Below are 17,622 nucleotides of genomic sequence, written 5' to 3'. Positions count from 1 at the left end.
CCTGTAACTCAAAGTTGAAACTTGTAGTTTGGGCAGATAGGGTAACAGTGAAAAAAGCAATAGGATGTGCTCCTTTTGACTTGGTTTATGGAATACATGCAAGGTTGCCCCAACATAATATGCTCATGCTAAAAATGTAAAGTTACAAATGCAAGTGAAAAATTTATATGAAAAAGAGCAACTGCAATTAACTTTCAAGTGGATGATCTGGTTCTGATGTGGAATGCTAGATTAGAAGATAAAGAAAAACATGGCAAATTTGATGCCATTTGGCTTGGTCCATATCTGATTCAGAGAAAATGGGGAGAAGATTCATATTTTCTCCAAGAGATAATTGGTGATACTCTTGAATTGCCTGTTCATGGACAATTCTTGAAGCCCTACTTTTCTTAAAGTAGTTCTCTTCCATGAGCATTAGGTTAGGTCTTGTAAATAGTAGAGTAGATTTCATTTCTGTTTGAGTTGCCTTGTCTGGGTAGCTTCCTATTTTTGTCTTCTCTACAAATGGTCTGCTCCACTTGAGATTCTGAATTCTCACTTCATTCCAATGAAATGAACATCCCCAACCAGAGCCACTGATAGTCCTGCAAAATGACAAAAAAAATTTGATGATCTTGTGAGAACTTTGGCCTTTTTCAATTAATTTTTCTCTCTATTATATCCCTCAAGCTTAGGGTTTGGGGTTTTTGCATTCCTGATAAGTCCTCTTATTAAACCCTTAAACCCGTTTTAATTCTACGTTACCTTTTTTCACTCAAGTCTAATGGTCGCTTTGTCATTGAGGGGGCCACGTCTTTTCCTAGGGCATTAATCCTTTCAGTCGGTCCCTTATTATTTTCCTAAGTCTATCGCGTTGCATTTATTTTAGCCCCACAGGTGGGTCCACCCTTAATTCCTAACGACTATGTCTTTCCCTATCATCCTAGGTGGGTCCCCTTTTAATTTTATTAGCCAACACCTTATTATTTTTCCTAAGTCCAAGCCTTATATTTTTTTACCGGTGTCCATATGATAAAGATCGAGCTACTAAAAGTTTCTTCTATCTGCACATGCGTAAAATGGATGGCGATGTTTTAACTGTAGTTAAAAAGGTGCTCGATGGTTAAGCGGCTAGAGTTGGCGGTCACTGTGGTCAGAGGATAAAGATCGAGCAGATCTAACGGTCATTGTAACCATATGATCGAAGATGCGAGGAGGTTAATTATCGTGACATCATGAGATGATGCCACATGTCCAAGGCGGGCCGAAGTAAGTCGATGGTGGGATTGTGGATCATGGCGAGATGGCGGTGAGACAATGATAAGGTGGCAATGAGTTGGATGTGCTATGCCATACCTTTGACGGGCCTGCTTGCCACATATGATGGTCAATGTCAGATTGACCAATGTGGTTTGTACGATCTACCATTATGGAAATGATCAACGGTTGAAATTCAAATGCAACATGGAGCTATTTTTACACTCGCATGAGCAGTAAGGGCGGATAGGATGATGACTCTTCATTCCAGGAAGCAATTAAAGCCATTTTTAGAGTTATTTTGAGTCACCAAGGATTTCAAAGGAGATTGAAGAGCGATTCTAGAGCCGAGGGAGATTTCAACGATTTCTTGTAGTGCAAAATTAGGGTTTTCTGGTGCGATTAAAGTAGTAAGTTTGTGTGAGCTTTTTCACCTGTTTTAAAGTAATGAAAGTTGTGAATTGCATGAAAATCATAGGAAAAGAGTTTTAGATTGTTCTAGGGTTAAAGGTTAGACATAGAAGGCTAAGAATTTTCCTGAAGTGTTATTGTAATTTAAATATTGTGCTAGCCCTAGTTTTTTCCTTCTCGATGTGAAAAACTATAGTAGAAACCCTAGTTTAAGAGATGACAGCTTAGAGAAATCATTTGGGACAAACAAAATACTTGAAGAGAAATATTTATGATGATTTATTAGACCAATTGAAGCCCTAAAAAACTGACAAGTACTAGGGGTAGAGGTTTGCACATGGACAAACCCTAGGGGAGGGTTTAATTGACAAAGCCTACAAGATATTAGATGCAAAGGTACCGATGTCAGAGCTAAACATGTCCAGGATATGGTTTGGTCAGAGGAATTTACCAACCCCACTTTCATAGGCATGGTAGTATGACTTAGGCATATTGGTGGTGCCTAATGTGTTCATGGATGTTGACCTACTCAGATTAGTTGCAGATAGATATGACCCAATTCTGAGGGTCATAAGAGGAAATGAGGGAGAAGTTCTGCTATCCATCACAAGAGAGGAATTTCAAAAGTTTTTTGATTTATATGAGCCCTCTGCTATCCTGGAACCCATTGATTTGGAGGAATTTAAGGAGTATGAAATGACAAGGTTTCTGATCAGAGAAAGATTGCTCCCATCCCACTTGGCTAGGGAAGAAAACACTCAATATTATATTGGCCCAAGTGCTGAAGAGCCTTTTCCAATTGATTCCTTTGCAAACTATTTCAGGGCTACATTCTTCTCACTGTGTCAGATTTTAGGTCTCCACCTAGGTACTGTAATCCCGAAAGCATATATGCACATGGGGATTCAGATTCATCATTCCCATTTTGCAGTAATTTATGATTTTTCTCTATATCTTGTAGACAAGATACATGAGGGGTTGCTACAAATTAACAAGGGTGATATTAATACCTCATTTTACTAGTATTCCATTTTTATGTACATGTTCTTGTACAAGAATGCATATTTCTTTGTAGAAGAAATGGAGTTGCGAAGGGTGGTGGATGGAGAAAACATGCCAGTGTAGGTTTGGAGCATGAACATGGCATGGGACATAAAAGATGCAAGCTATGTAAGATTTGACAATTGCTTTGCATCTAGGATTAGGGCTTGGCTGGTAGTCAATCCACCAAGAATTCCAGTAGAATTGCATGATTTTCTAAGGCCAATGGAAAGAAAACCAGAGTTGAAAATTGAGCATAATTGGGGGGATGTCATTCCCTATTATGTGAGGATAGTTATAAGACTGTATGGTTTTCATGGACAACCACATATACTGCCCATTAAAGTTGCATTGAGATTAGGATTTTTAAAATTTATGTGGCAATTGGGCTGCATACATGAAGAAGAGCTAACAAAGAAAGGTAAAGGCACATTCTTCCCCGATTACACTATAGTTCCTTATTTTGTAATTCTTAAAGGAGGATGGGTCTATTTTGAGAAGGTTCTTTCTCCTTATTTTTTTAGAGTCAACAATAAGAGGCATAGTGACCCAGTGGGTTTCTTTCACATGTTTAGAAAAAGAATAAAAGGAACCTAGACGCCTCATTATTTTGATTTTCCACAAGATATAATCAGGAATGAGTTTGATTTGAATAACAAGAAGTCAAAAAAGAAAGGTGGTTATCTTATTAAAATATGCTTGATAAAGTCCATATGCTGGATCCCAAATATAATCCATTGATGGAGTTCAGACCATTTTATAAGAAAATGGATAATTTGATGGCAAATTTTGTATGATTTGGTCAAGAAATTAGAGATATCAGGTGGCCCAGAAATAAGAAAAAAAATCCAAAATTTGCAACCCAACAAATGCCACTATCAAAGCCTCCACAAAAAAGGCCCAAAATACAAAGGTCAACATCACCACTAGAAGGGGAAATAGAGGAGGGAAGATCTATCCCCATGCCTTTAGCAGGGAGGATTTTTTATAGAAGGTTAAGAGAGGAAGGTGATAAATTCATTGAAGAAGAGCTAAAGAGGAAGGGGAAGGGGATAATGGAACAAGAAAAACCACTTGAACCTCAGGGTGGGCCCCTTAAGGGGATAGTGATTGTAGATATTTAATCTCCACCTGAAAGGAGCCTTTCACCTTCTCCCTCACCTCCTCCATCTAAAAGGTAGAAAATTGAGAAGCTTGAAGAGCAACCTGCACAAGAGCCAGAGGAGGAGAATGTGATCATTCTTACTAACGAAGAATTGAAGGTTGGGATCCCATCTCCACCAAGGTCATTAGATTGGGACCTTGATTTACTTGATATACAAGGAAAGGCCATCCAGGACACAAGAGAAGAGGCCCGTGACATATTTATTGAAGATGAGGCTTTTGTAAAAAGCCAAGCTTTCCTGCAACTAGTATGGAAAATGAAGATTGATGAGTACAAAAGGAGATGTGAAGAAAAGAAAGCTCAAAAGATGGATAAGACTAATCAGGATGAAGTAAAAGCTGAGATGATGGAAGAATTTAGAACAATCATTGCTGATGAAGGCAAAAAAATCATCAACCAAGCAGGGGTCCTAATTCTTCCTGAGTGGGATATTGTTGATGCATTGGCCTTTGATGCCATTAGAAAATCAAAATAACAACCATTCGATTCTGAAGAAGAGGCTAGGTTGGTATTCAAAGGATCTGAATTTGTACAAGATTATGCCACACTAGCCATTTGGTCATTAGAACAAGGGCCTAGAAGACCTCATATTAGTGATATCAACCCAAATTTGAGGGGAAGCCTAATAGAAGAGAGTTATAGACACATCAAATGTGGAAGCTTCAAAGTTAACTATGGATGTGGCCAAATTGGCCCATGAGATGGCTAAGAGGGAAAATGCGGACAAATAAAAATAGCAAAGAAAGTATGAAAGCCTTTTTGGTGAATATAACAAGGTGCAACATAGATGCATTGAGTTGTAGTCTAAGGTTAAACTTCTAGAGCAAAAACAATTGGAATCATCCCCTATTGCCCCAACACCTTCAACACCAAGGTCTCCTCTTATCTCCTTTGTTGATGTAGCATCTCAGTGTTCTTCATCAGAGCCGATTGTTGAAGAACCAACCAGGTCAACTGATCCAACAAAAGCTCAACTGTTGGAGAAGATCTCATAATTGGAGAATAAATTGAAGGAATCAAAGGATCAATTTGCCTTTGAGAAAAGAGAGATAGTTAGCTCTGTACTAACTCATTCAAATGAAAAAGTTGACAATAGATTGAATAGTATTCATTCTTTATATTCTTCAATGTTTAATATTCAAGGTTTTGATAAGGATAAGGAGGTGACAATACCTTTGTTTAATAAATGGTTACCAACAGAAAATGAGCTTAAATTGATGTTAATGGATTCTAAATATCATGCTGAGAGGCCACCTACACTTCAATCAACCTATTTGTTGGTGAAGTCAATGCAAGAAGCCCAAATCCAACCAGAAAGCATATAGAAGAAAACAAGAGAGTTGATGAGAAGTTTCAATGAGTTAAATGATACACTTCTGCCAGAGATTTTGGATGAGAATGGACCTATCAAGCCTTTGTAGCTATGGAAGGAAGATACAAAGAGAATCATCAACACCCAGGTGCAGTTAATTTGTGAGAATTTGGATACTGATTTGTTGGAGAATAGTATGGACAAAATTCTATGCACAGGGACATTTTTTGAGTCTTTTGAAAGAGAAGTAAATCAGGTTGCTATGAAGTATTCTCCATATAGAGGAAAATCTGATGAGGTCATAAGTTTTAAGTGGCCATCTGAGGAAGAATACAATGAATGAAGAAAAACATATTTGAATGAGGAATGAAGATTGCAAGCAATTAGCTAGCCAACATATTGATGTGACAACTTGGTTAACAATTTTGTCTTCTTGTAGAGGTTACCTTTTTGAACATGAGCAACAACAAGGTGGGCCCATATTAGGATATTTTTTGGGAACAACAAGGAAGATAAAGTTCATAAAGTGTTATGATGAAGCAGTTACATTTATTTTGGTCTTGGTTGTGACATTCCTTAAAAGGAATATTTTGTAACTAAATTATGGGTATCCAGACATTTTGATGACAGGTGTCTCCTCTGGCCCAAAGGTTGTTTGCTCCCTTATTTTCTATTAAAGGGAATTCAAGGCCAAGAGACAGGGTTCCAGTTTTGTACTTTGTACTTGGTTTTCTAAATCAAAGTCATAGGTTCCATTAGCAAGTTTTAGGTGCGAATGAGAAAAGTGAAAAATCTTTTGCAGAGCAAAAATAAAATGATCCTTATGTCATATTTTGTGCAGGTTTTTGAAGGACTAAATTGTACATTGTCTTATTACAGATATAGCATTTGAGTTAATGAATTAGAATCCAAGCTTATTTCTTTCCATTTGTGTGACTTTACTATCTTTTGAATGAAATATAATTAAGGATTTATTTCATTCTTTACATTATTGTGATGTATGTGATTTGTGTTTATGCTTTGGTCTAAGGGATCAATTAAATGCTCAAAGAAAATTGTAGAGTGGTAGGGCTTGTGCAGGGATTTTGATAAGTAGTTTGGGTTTGGGTTATAGTAGAGATATATTGTAATGCAATATATTCTTAGTTCAACGTGCTATCAGATATATTCTATTGTAATTCATTTTATATTTCATGAATTTGACTCCCCAATGGAATAAGGCATTGGTTATTAGCTTTTCCTAGTCTTTACAGTCAGTTTTATTGCTCAATTCATCTATACTTGCTATAAAATGTTGATTATCAGAATACATTTCATTTTATGTCTGTTATTATATGTTTTATCCATCTCATGCTCCAATAAGTTGAGGATCACTGAAGAATTTTCCATTCTTGAGCATTCTCCCTCTTTGTTGAACCTGTATATGAGATTATCTGCTTTATTTTAGTACAATTTGTAAGTATGGTGCAAAGATTATAAATTCACTAAGGTATCACCCTCTCGGGTCTCGCAAAGCCCAAAGTGTAGAAGGATCTATTGAATCCTTGTTAGTTGGTCCAAGTTCTAGGGGATTTTGATGGTTGGAGTTGGCTTCTCCATAAATATTTGAAGAATCAACTTGGTTTCTTCCTTTTGCAGTGTAAACCCTTTGGGGAACCAACACTTGAAACACTGAAATTTCACTTAGAATCAATCTTTCAACATACACGATGAAAACAATCTTTTCAAATTAAAATGCGAAAGAAAGGTTGAAGCTCCAACCTGGAAAAATCGAAGTAAAGGCAATAAAATTCGAAGTAGAGTAACTCGAACTAGCAATTCCAACCAAACAAATTCCAAATCCAATCACAAAATCTTTAATAATTCAACTTCAACCAAATTCAAAAACTCCAAATGCAAGCAAGATTTTTTTGGTAGGTAACCTGACAACATTCTCAAAAAACTAAATGAACAGAAAATTGAATTCAACTATAGAAAAATCCCCACCAATCAAAATATTTCAATAAACTATATTACTTACCTACCATGAATAGTTATGGGTTAAATAATATAAAATAATATTATCTACTTACCCCCACAAAATTATCCAATAGAATAATAGGGTAGGCAAATTCTATAATATTTATTTACCCAATTAGTAACAAGAGGATATATTTATAATATAATATCCATTAATAAATAATACATCAAAGACCAATAAAATAAATCAAAGGCAGTATAAATAAATGCTTCAATTAAATATAAACCACAACTATATAAATAAATAAACAAACAATTAAATAATAATATCCTCCCAATCACAACTCTCAAGAGGATCAATCATAACAAGGGGTAGGTAAATAAATAGTAACAAATATATAAACCATCAATCAATAATTAGATGACCGATAAATAAATAAATAAATAAATAAATAAATAAATAAATAAATAAATAAATAAATAAATGAATGAATGTACAGACAAACATAAATACTCAACCAATAATTAAACAATGAATAAATAAAATCAAGTTCAATTAAATAAATGAAAACCAATATAAATAAATACCATAAATAAATATAAAATCGTAACCAACATTAAAAACAATAAATAAATAATAAATAAATAATCAACAAAACATTAAATCACTAAACCAATTATATAAATATCAAGGCACCAATAAATCAATAAAGTATTAATCAAATAAATTAGGCTCAATAATCATTAATCAAACCAATACAAATAAATATTAAATAATCATCCAAATAATCAACTATCAAATAATTCAACTATAGTATTAATACTATACTAATCAAATATATTAATTAAATATTAATCACATACTCACAACACCTTAAGGCAATCCGACATAGGGCCGAACTTTGACACAAGACTCTAACCACCAACTTGCACCACGATACAAATTGACAAGGTAGACAACTTAAGCCTAAAGTATGAAGAGGAAAACACATGTCATCTCCACAACTTGCCATTGGGATAAGACACACTCAGACCTGTACGACCAGGTGGAGTCGATGTCTGGTACTTGCAATCTTGCGATCACCAATAACCATGATACACCATATACAATAATATATCATAAATAATCAGGCAAGTGATAGAGAATTGCAACACTACATCATGCTCGCAATGAGTGGTATGACATCGTCCTTATCATGAAGACACTAGAAGACAGTCACAATAATCATAACATCAACTCAACCATCATCATAATCATGTTAGCATAATCAAGATGCCATCATAACCTCATAAGCAATATAATCCATACATGAATAGTGAGTGCATAAACCTAATCAACATATTAGTCCAGGACATAACTTCATCTACATAAATCATAATGAATCTACTAATGTCAAAGAGACTATTAGAGCACAAATCTAAAATTTTATAACACACCCTCTCATAAAGGATGAGTTAGAGAGGGGCACTACAAATCACATTTGTTGGATGATTATGATTGGATGCTTATCCTCAATCATAAATTTTTATATTAATCGAAGTGTGTGTCTTTGTTCATAATTGATGATGGGCAGAACTGTTTGTCACTATCCAAATTTGTTGTATGAATTTTCCCCATCTTTGTTTTTGTGGATAGATGTGTTTTTACCTATTCTTGCATTAAGTCCAGTAAGGTCAATTGTATCGAGGAAGTGTAGTGAGGTTAGTTTCCCTATTGCTTGTCATGAGTAGATGTGTGAGTCCCTACTCATACCTTGTTTTTTTTATGAACTACTAAACATGTTCATCAAGTGTTAGTTTGCCTATTCCCATTGAAAGAATGATGTAATAAGGGGGTGTTAGGAATATTACATAATTATCATAGATAGGTTTTTTAGTTTGTTTATTCTATGAATATTTGTTATAGAATGTTTATTCCTATAATTTTTTGTTATCATGTGATTATCTATGTAAGGTAGTTATTATAGGAAATATATTTTAATATAGGAGATGCAATTCTTATAAATTAGTGATTGCATTACTAAACGTAATAATAGTAAAAGTGTCGTATTTTATAAAAAAAACTTTTTCTGTCTACAATGATATATGGATGTTGGTTCAACTCCCCTCAAACAATTGGGAGAAGATAGAACATCCATCAAACCCTTCTTAAGTAAAAAAGATGATTGATCTTTAGTCATAATAAATTTTAAAACTATGTAAATAGGAAAACTTTCAATGAGAGGACTACCTTTAATTCCTTGGAATCACCTTGGAATCCTTAACAAACAAGCTAGGTTTAACCCCCTTTACTTATTTGAGAATGCAATATTTCTTGTACCTTGGAGAAATGATGTGTTGATGTGGCTCAACACCTTAACACTAGGTAGTGTTTGAGGAAAACTTCTGCCTTAAATCTTTAAAAGAAATTATCCAATTTTAGAAAATAAGAGATACACAATTCATAAGCAAAACATCTATGAAACCTAATAGGTATATTCACACAATCTAACATTTGTGTTTAGGCTCTATTATTCTTGTTTAGAGTTATACATTTTGGCATCCATTTCTCCAAATCTATCTCAACACAAATACAAACAAAAATATACTATGAATACTTAGCAGGGAAAACTTTAAGAAACCCCCCCCTCGGACAAGTTGTAAAAAGATGGCGAAAGGTGTATAATTGCCAAGGAAAATATTAATTTTATTAGCGAAATTTTAAGGTTTAGGGAGAAAAAATAATAATCTCCATTGGCAAATCATTTGTGATGGCTCAAAGTTTATGAAAAATCTTGGCAAATTGTAATGTTTTTAAAACCAAAAAAAATATTTGCATGGGCAAAATGTAATGTTTTTAAAACTAGAAAAAAATATTTGCATTGGCAATTTCAACCTATTTTCAAACCATAAAAAAAATATGTTGGCGATTTCAACAGATTTTCAAACCATAAAAAAATATATTGGTGATTTCAACCTATTGTCAAACCATAAAAAAGTATATTGGCGATTTCAACCTATTTTCAAACCATGAAAAAAATATATTGGCGATTTCAACCTATTTCCAAACCATAAAAAAAATATATTGGCGATTTCAACTTATTTTCAAACCATAAAAAAATATATTGGTGATTTCAACCTTTTTCCAAAACATAAAAAAAATATATTGGCACCTCAGGAGTCCCTGTCAAGTGATTAAAACACGTGACACACATTCATCAACACTCTACTTGAAATACTTCCCATTAGAAAATCTCACGACCTAGAGACAAGCCCTTACGACTCTATCTCCAGCTCGCAAGCTAAAAATGCTAAGCCTTCATAACCTCGAGAGCTAGCGATTGAGGGCAACTGAACCGCCACTCGCCAATTCTTGACCTTAAAATGTTAAGTCCTCATCACTGCAACAACCTAGAGATAGTGGTAACTTTAACCCTTGTCATGTACATGCCAACATAAAATTGTTTATCTCTTAACCGCTAGCACTTCACTCGCAAGCTCACGACTTGATCACATCTTCAGACATTTAACCTCGCGAGTTGGCGATAACTATAAAACTTAACCACAAAATGTCTAGTCACTAGATCACAACCTAAAAATGCTAACATTAAACAAACATGAGAGCTAGCGACAACTGTATGAAATGAGTAACTCGCTAACTCTCATGACTATAATGCATAACATCAGACCAACTCAAGACCTCATGACCAAAGAAATTTCATTAACAATCTCCAGCTTGCTAACATAAAATGCTAACACCCAAAAAGATAGAGACCTCGTGATGTAATCCCAAACCAACTTGTCACCAATTTGCAACTTGATCATCTCTTCAAACATTTAACCTTGCGAGCTGGCGATAACCATAACACTTAACCACAAACTGTCTAGTCGCTAGCTCGCGGCCTAAAAATGCTAACATTAAACAAACATGAGAGCTAGAGACAACTGTATGAAATGACTTACTCGCTAAATCTCATGGCTATAATGCATGACATCAGACCAACTCAAGACCTCCCGACCAAAGAAATTTCGTTAACAATATCTAGCTCGCTAGCATAAAATGCTAACACCCAAAAAGCTAGAGACCTCGAGATTTAAACCCAAACCAACTTGTCGCCAGCTCGCAACTTGATCACATCTTCAGACATTTAACCTTGCAAGCTGGTGATAACCATAAAACTTAACCACAAACTATCTAGTCGCTAGCTCGTGACCTAAAAATGCTAACTTTAAACAAACATGAGAGCTAGCGATAACTGTGGTGGCAAGCTAATATGTACGAGGAATGTTTAAGGCTTGGATGCCACCTCATTCTTGAGGGACTAGTTTGAAGTTTTCTCCTGAGTCGAGGTTGATTAGACAAGCAAGGATGACGGTTTAAGAGGCATAAAAGGATTAGATAGCTTCTGAATTAGAGATGGGAGATCACAAATTTCTTTGAGAAATCAGAGGTTGCTTGTTGTCAGGGATTCTGAAGCAGAATTTGTACAATCAAGGAGGAATTAAATTAGAATAAAATCATTCACATAAGATAAGCCTTAGAAGGATGTAGTGGATTTGATAGGCATGACTTCTAGAGTCCATAGTTGGTAGGGTGAGTTGAAAAGCACCAAAATGATGATTTTTCATGTGAATGAGCATCACAAGATGAAGTGTTAAAAATTTATAAATACAATGGGGTGGTGACTTAATTGGTAGAAGACAAAAGAAACCTTTTTCATTTTCTGAGAGTGGTTTTTTCCTCAAAAAGGAAGATGATGTTTGAGTAGGATCGTGCATGGAGTTGCTGTGTGTTCTGTGATACCAGATGGGTGTTTTTTTTTTTTCCTATGTGAGTTTGTTTATTGTTAGAGGGGTTGTGAAAGTGAGAAGGATTTCCAGAGGGGGTGTGAAAGCCTTTTCTTATCAAGAAAGGCCACACATGGCACATCCTCTACTTCTACTCTACCACTGGATGGTAGGGGTTTTGAAGAAGGAGCCCACAAAGGAATTAAAGAAGGATTTGTTTGGGTGGGGAGTGGTAGCCAATCATCTTTATGATAACATGGAAGCTGTGATGCCTCCCCAACATATTATGTTTACTCTAAAGCTCATCTTTCGACTTTCTCTGATCCTGGGCATGGAGGCTCGAGCTCCTCTTTCTACTTTCTTTGATCCTGGGCATGAAGGCTGAAGCTCTTCCTCTATTTTAGGGGCAACTTTACTTCTTTCCAGGACCCAGTATCCTTTTCAAGAAGGGAAACTGATGTAGAGTGGGCAACAAGAAGGTAAGTAGACCCAAATCACCCTTTTAAGCCTAGACAAAGCTTATCTCAACCCACAACTAGGGTGCTACCCACACACAATATAATCAATCGAGTACAACACTTTCTAAGGAGGTTTAGGGATATTTTACAGCCAAGGATACCCATCCCATGCCTTTCATGCAAGTTTGGAGACTTCCTACTGCACCTGGGTCAAGGAACCCCCAATTAGGCCTATTCCTTGTGGCCTTGTCTAACCGGTATTTTTCAAATAATTCAAATTTATTTCATAGAAACCTATGAAAAAATTACATTTTGAAGTACCCTTTTGGGTCTTCCATCCAATTTCAAGAGATAGAGTTATGACCTTGCTCCAGATTCCCTAAGCACCTACTGGGTTGGTAGACCTAATAGGCCTAATTAGGTTTGTTTTCCAAAGCAACTACTTAAGAATGGGGTTGTAGAATCTAATTCACCCCTTGGGCATGCTCCTTAGGTGTCTAATGAACTAAAACTACCTTTAAACTGGTTCCCAAACTCTCCCTAGGTGACTGTTCTCTCATTCCTCCTCAAGGCTAGGCTAAACACATGGTTTTGTTTAACCTAGGGTAGGGTGGAAACCACACCAAAAATCACTCCCAGATTCCACCCCTTTGGAATCACAATGTAAACACCCTCAACCTGCATTTCCCAAAGGGCCGATGAGTTTCTCAATAGGATTTGTAGGTTAGGGTCATATTTTTGGTGAAACCCTGTGTACCGGGTCTTGGAGTGACAAATTTTGATAAACTACCTACAACTTGCTCTAGACTCCACCAATTTGAGTCAGACCACTTGCATTCAAACATGCACTCACACCACAATCTAACTAATTCAAAATTTCATGCCCACCAATTCTCTATCAGATCATACAATATAGAAAACCAGTGAAAACGGGCAAAATCTATTTTTTTTTGTTTATTCAAACCACCAACTTCCCACATTCATCATCCAACCCACTCACTGATGATCTCTAAGGCACAAATAGGCCTTCCCCCAATAGCTAAAACTGATTTTCAAATTTTTAAGACCGTTGGAACTTCTTTTCCAATCGGTGGGGAAATGTTGCTTAGCAACTTTTGTAACTTTTTACATCTTTTGACAACTTTTCAATTTTGACATTCCAAAGTCCCTAATGGACTTGTAGACCAATCCTAAGCCTAAAAAAACTTAGGGAACAACTTAAAAACATACCTCCTACCCTAGATGAACCCATGGTCAAAGTTTGTCACTAGGTTTATAAGTGACCTAGAGCCAACTGACCTTACAAGAGGTTCTTTATTACATTCATAGGTTCCAAAGATCCACACTGATTCAAAACACCATTCTAGGGTGTAGGACCATATATCAACACAAAAACAACAAACAAAATCCAAAACCAAGAGGTGCCCTGCACTAGAAATGCTTTGTTGGACATAACATAACATCTCACACTCCATCCGAAGGGATCAGGGTGATAATGACATAGTTCAAGCAGTTTTGCTTCTACCAATTTTCAGTTGAAAATTTTGATTCATGGGTGCCAGTGCATGGATAAAGAATATTTTTGTAACATAATTGCATATGGCCTTTTAGGCCTAATTGCTAAGAGTAAATGTTTTGTTGACATGTGTCTCTTGGCTTGGAGCTTGTTGCTCCCTTTTCTTCTATAAAAAGGGAAATCAAGGCCATTAGAAGGGTTCCTTTTTGGGGGGTCTCTTGAGGGTTCCAAAATTTTGGTGACTTTGGGGTTCCTTTTCTGGTTCCAGTAGTGAGTGTAGGTGAAGGGAGAAAGTTGTAAAATCATTTACAAAGCAAATGAAAAGCATTTAGTGTCAATATTTGTGCAGGTTCTTAAAGGAGTTATATGTAAATTTATTTTGTGATAGAAGTAGTAATTTTATTCAATAGAAATAAAATTATGATCTATTTCTCTCTAGTTTATAATTATATCATCTTTCAAATGAACAAAATCAAGAGTTTTTTCATTTGTTGCATTGTTATGGTGTATGTAATTTTTCATTTCATGCTTCAATCTAAGGGGTTGATTAAATGCTTGAGAGGAATTACAGAGTGGTAGGGCTTATGCATGGATTTAGATAAGTAGTTCAGGTTGGGATTGCAGATGAGATATATTGTAAGGCAATATTGTCTTAGATCTTATACTATTAGATAAAATTATGTCACATTTTTACTTTACATCTTGTAACTTCAGGTACCCAATGGAGTAAGGCACTGATCACAACTTATAACTATCTTTAAATAGTAGTTTTGTTTTCAATTTCACTAGCAAATCGCTATAATTTGTTGAATATCAGAATACATTTCTTTTCATGTCTGTTATTGTTTGTTCTACCCGTCTCATGCTTCGATTAGGTTGAGGATCACTGGAGGACTTGCCATCCTTGAGAATTCTCCCTGTCGTTGAGCCCGTATATGAGGTCATCTGCCTTGTTTTAGTGAATATTTGAGTGCAGTGCAAAGATCATAAAATTTGCTAAAGGGATCACCCTCCCGGGTTGTGCAGAGCCCAAAGTGTAGAAGGATTTGCAGAATCCTTATCAGTGGGACCAATTTCTTGAGGATTTTAATAGTTCGAGTTGGCTTCTCCATAGATATTTGAAGAATCAGCTTGGTTTCTGCCTCTTGTAGTGTAAACCCATTTGGGAACCAACAATTGGAAGGAAACTTCTTTTGTGACATCTCCATATTGATGTAAGTATCGTGGTATAATAGACTATATATGTGATCTCTTATTCAGACAATGATCATATAAAAAAGCAAAAATTCTCATCCACAATGAATCAACTATTTATCTATCGGCTAAATTGTGATATCCCAGCTATGTTCTCGACCATATTGCTTAGAATAGGAATTGGGAAAAGTCATGTGATTTTGTTGGGCTAGCTTTTATTTAGAGAGGAATTTTTAAGGCTTTTCAAAATAGCAATAGGTAGTGTGGATGATACCCTGATGATTCCATACCCGGAAGATTGTGGTGATAAGGGAGAAAATGTGTGAAAGAGGCCCATTCTATAGGTTAAAGATGAAGTTAAATTTGCAGAAAGGCTTCCTATTATGCCCAGGAATGAGGAATTTTTGTTAGTTCGGAATCATATTAAGGATGCACCTCATTGTAATTGGTGGGCAGATTACTTAAGGGAAGAGGGTTTTGAGGTCCCAGAAAACTTGCCGAACATACCGATGGATATGATACAAGAAATCTTGAATGTTCACAGAGGAATACACACACACACACACACACACACACACACACGTATAATGGCAAGGTTACAAAGCTTGAGATACATGCTGATTATAGGTATGAGGAATTGCCAACTTTATGGAGGAGGGAAAGCATGTACATGATAGAAAACCTCCATATATATTACACAAACATCCATATCATATAAAATCATAAGAGTATTAAGAATGAAAGGATCAAACAACACAATAGATGGGAATACAACAAATTTAGTAAAACATGCATGCAACTCAATTAAAGAGAATATCTTTTGAGGATCCAATTCCATGATAAATGTTATAGACAAAGAAGTAAGAACACAGTCTAAGGTTGGGTAGGTGAGATAAAATATATACAACACAATGAAAGCCCAAACCCTAAACAAGATGTAATAATGAAACACAAATGAGGGTAGATCCAAACTCTAATCAAATCTAATATTAAAAGAATGCAATCATAAAATAAAATCTCAAAAAAATCACACTTTCATAATCAAAGGCAATCAAGAAAACATATTCACCCACAATGAATCAACTATTATAATTGGAAGGTCACTTCTTTTGTGACATCTCCATATTGATACAATTATCATGGTATAATAGACTATATATGTGATCTCTTATTGATAAAATGATCGTATAAACAAGCAAACATTCTCATTCACAATGAATCAACTATTATATCAATTGAAGGATCACTTCTATTGTGACATCTCCCTATTTATTACTTATGGAGGTTTTACTTATTCACAACTCACTGATTTGACACAAAGGAGATAAATAAGACGCAAATCATATTTGTGTTGATATTATATAATCACTTCCATCATACAATGTTTAGAGATTCAAAATTTGTAACTCAAAGACTCGAAGAACACTATTCAAACTTCTATATTTCTCTATAAAATTATAAATAGTTACAGAATACTCATGTTACCATGTATCTTTCCTATCAATGTCTGAGACCTATGACTCAATAAACCTGGAATTTACAAAATTTCTTAGCCCCTTCCTAAGTAATCATGGTATTCCTTTTATAACCAAGGAATGCAAACAAGCTATCAATCACTTAGGAAACTGGAAATTGGAGCAGCAACTAAAACTCTGACTTGGCACCTTTGTCTATGGGTATTCAGGATAACATCTTTAACTCAATGAAGGTCATCCACAACTGTCACAACAAAATCAAGATGCCTTTTCGAATACTTATCCTCCTTGTTAGCATCTCTTAGGTGCCAAGTCATTCTACTCCTCATAATAGACAAAAACAAAATAATCATTCAAATTTCAGTTTCAGCCCTTTTGCCCTTGTTCATAATTATTTCCCATCTGACTACTTCCTTATCCGTAGGCCAAGAAAACTTATTAACCTCCTCTAACTGTCCAATGACCTCATTCCATCAAGCATCAGTTACAACCTATGCATGAACAACAAACTTTAAAAAATCCACCTCAGCCTTGTATAGTGCGTCCAACACTTCATTTAAACCAGGAATATCTATGTCATTGCCTAGGTGGAGTAAAGTCTCTGTATTTTCTACTATCATCTCCAATTCATATTTCCAAACATCCAATTGCTTCAGATTTCCCTCTTTGTCATATATGGCAGGAACAAAAACACTATAACCATCAACGAATTTCTGCAGTTTTCCCTTTATTAGCTGGTCCTTGCCCTTGAAAAATGAAAACAAAGAGTTCACAGTGCCTACAATCTCCTTGGTGTCAGTTATTTTCTCTGGAAGGTCATCCTTGTAAACTATAGCAACTTCCAATTTATCCATTAATCTGTTCCTTCCCGACCACACATTGAATAATGGTTAAAAAATTGAGATGGTATAAAAACACACATCACCAACTTCCTTCAGAGAAATATGAAAGTTATGAATATCTTTAATTTGACCTTTTAACATATCAATTCTATGTTGGAGAACCTCCAACAGAGAAAACACCCCTTTCTCATTTCTGGTTTCCTCCAACATCTCTATCCTCCCAACAGAATCCTCAAGATGAATCTT

The sequence above is a fragment of the Cryptomeria japonica genome, chromosome 8 (genome assembly GCF_030272615.1).
Source record: "Cryptomeria japonica chromosome 8, Sugi_1.0, whole genome shotgun sequence".
Lineage (NCBI taxonomy): Eukaryota > Viridiplantae > Streptophyta > Pinopsida > Cupressales > Cupressaceae > Cryptomeria > Cryptomeria japonica.
This window is presented reverse-complemented; position numbering follows the sequence as displayed.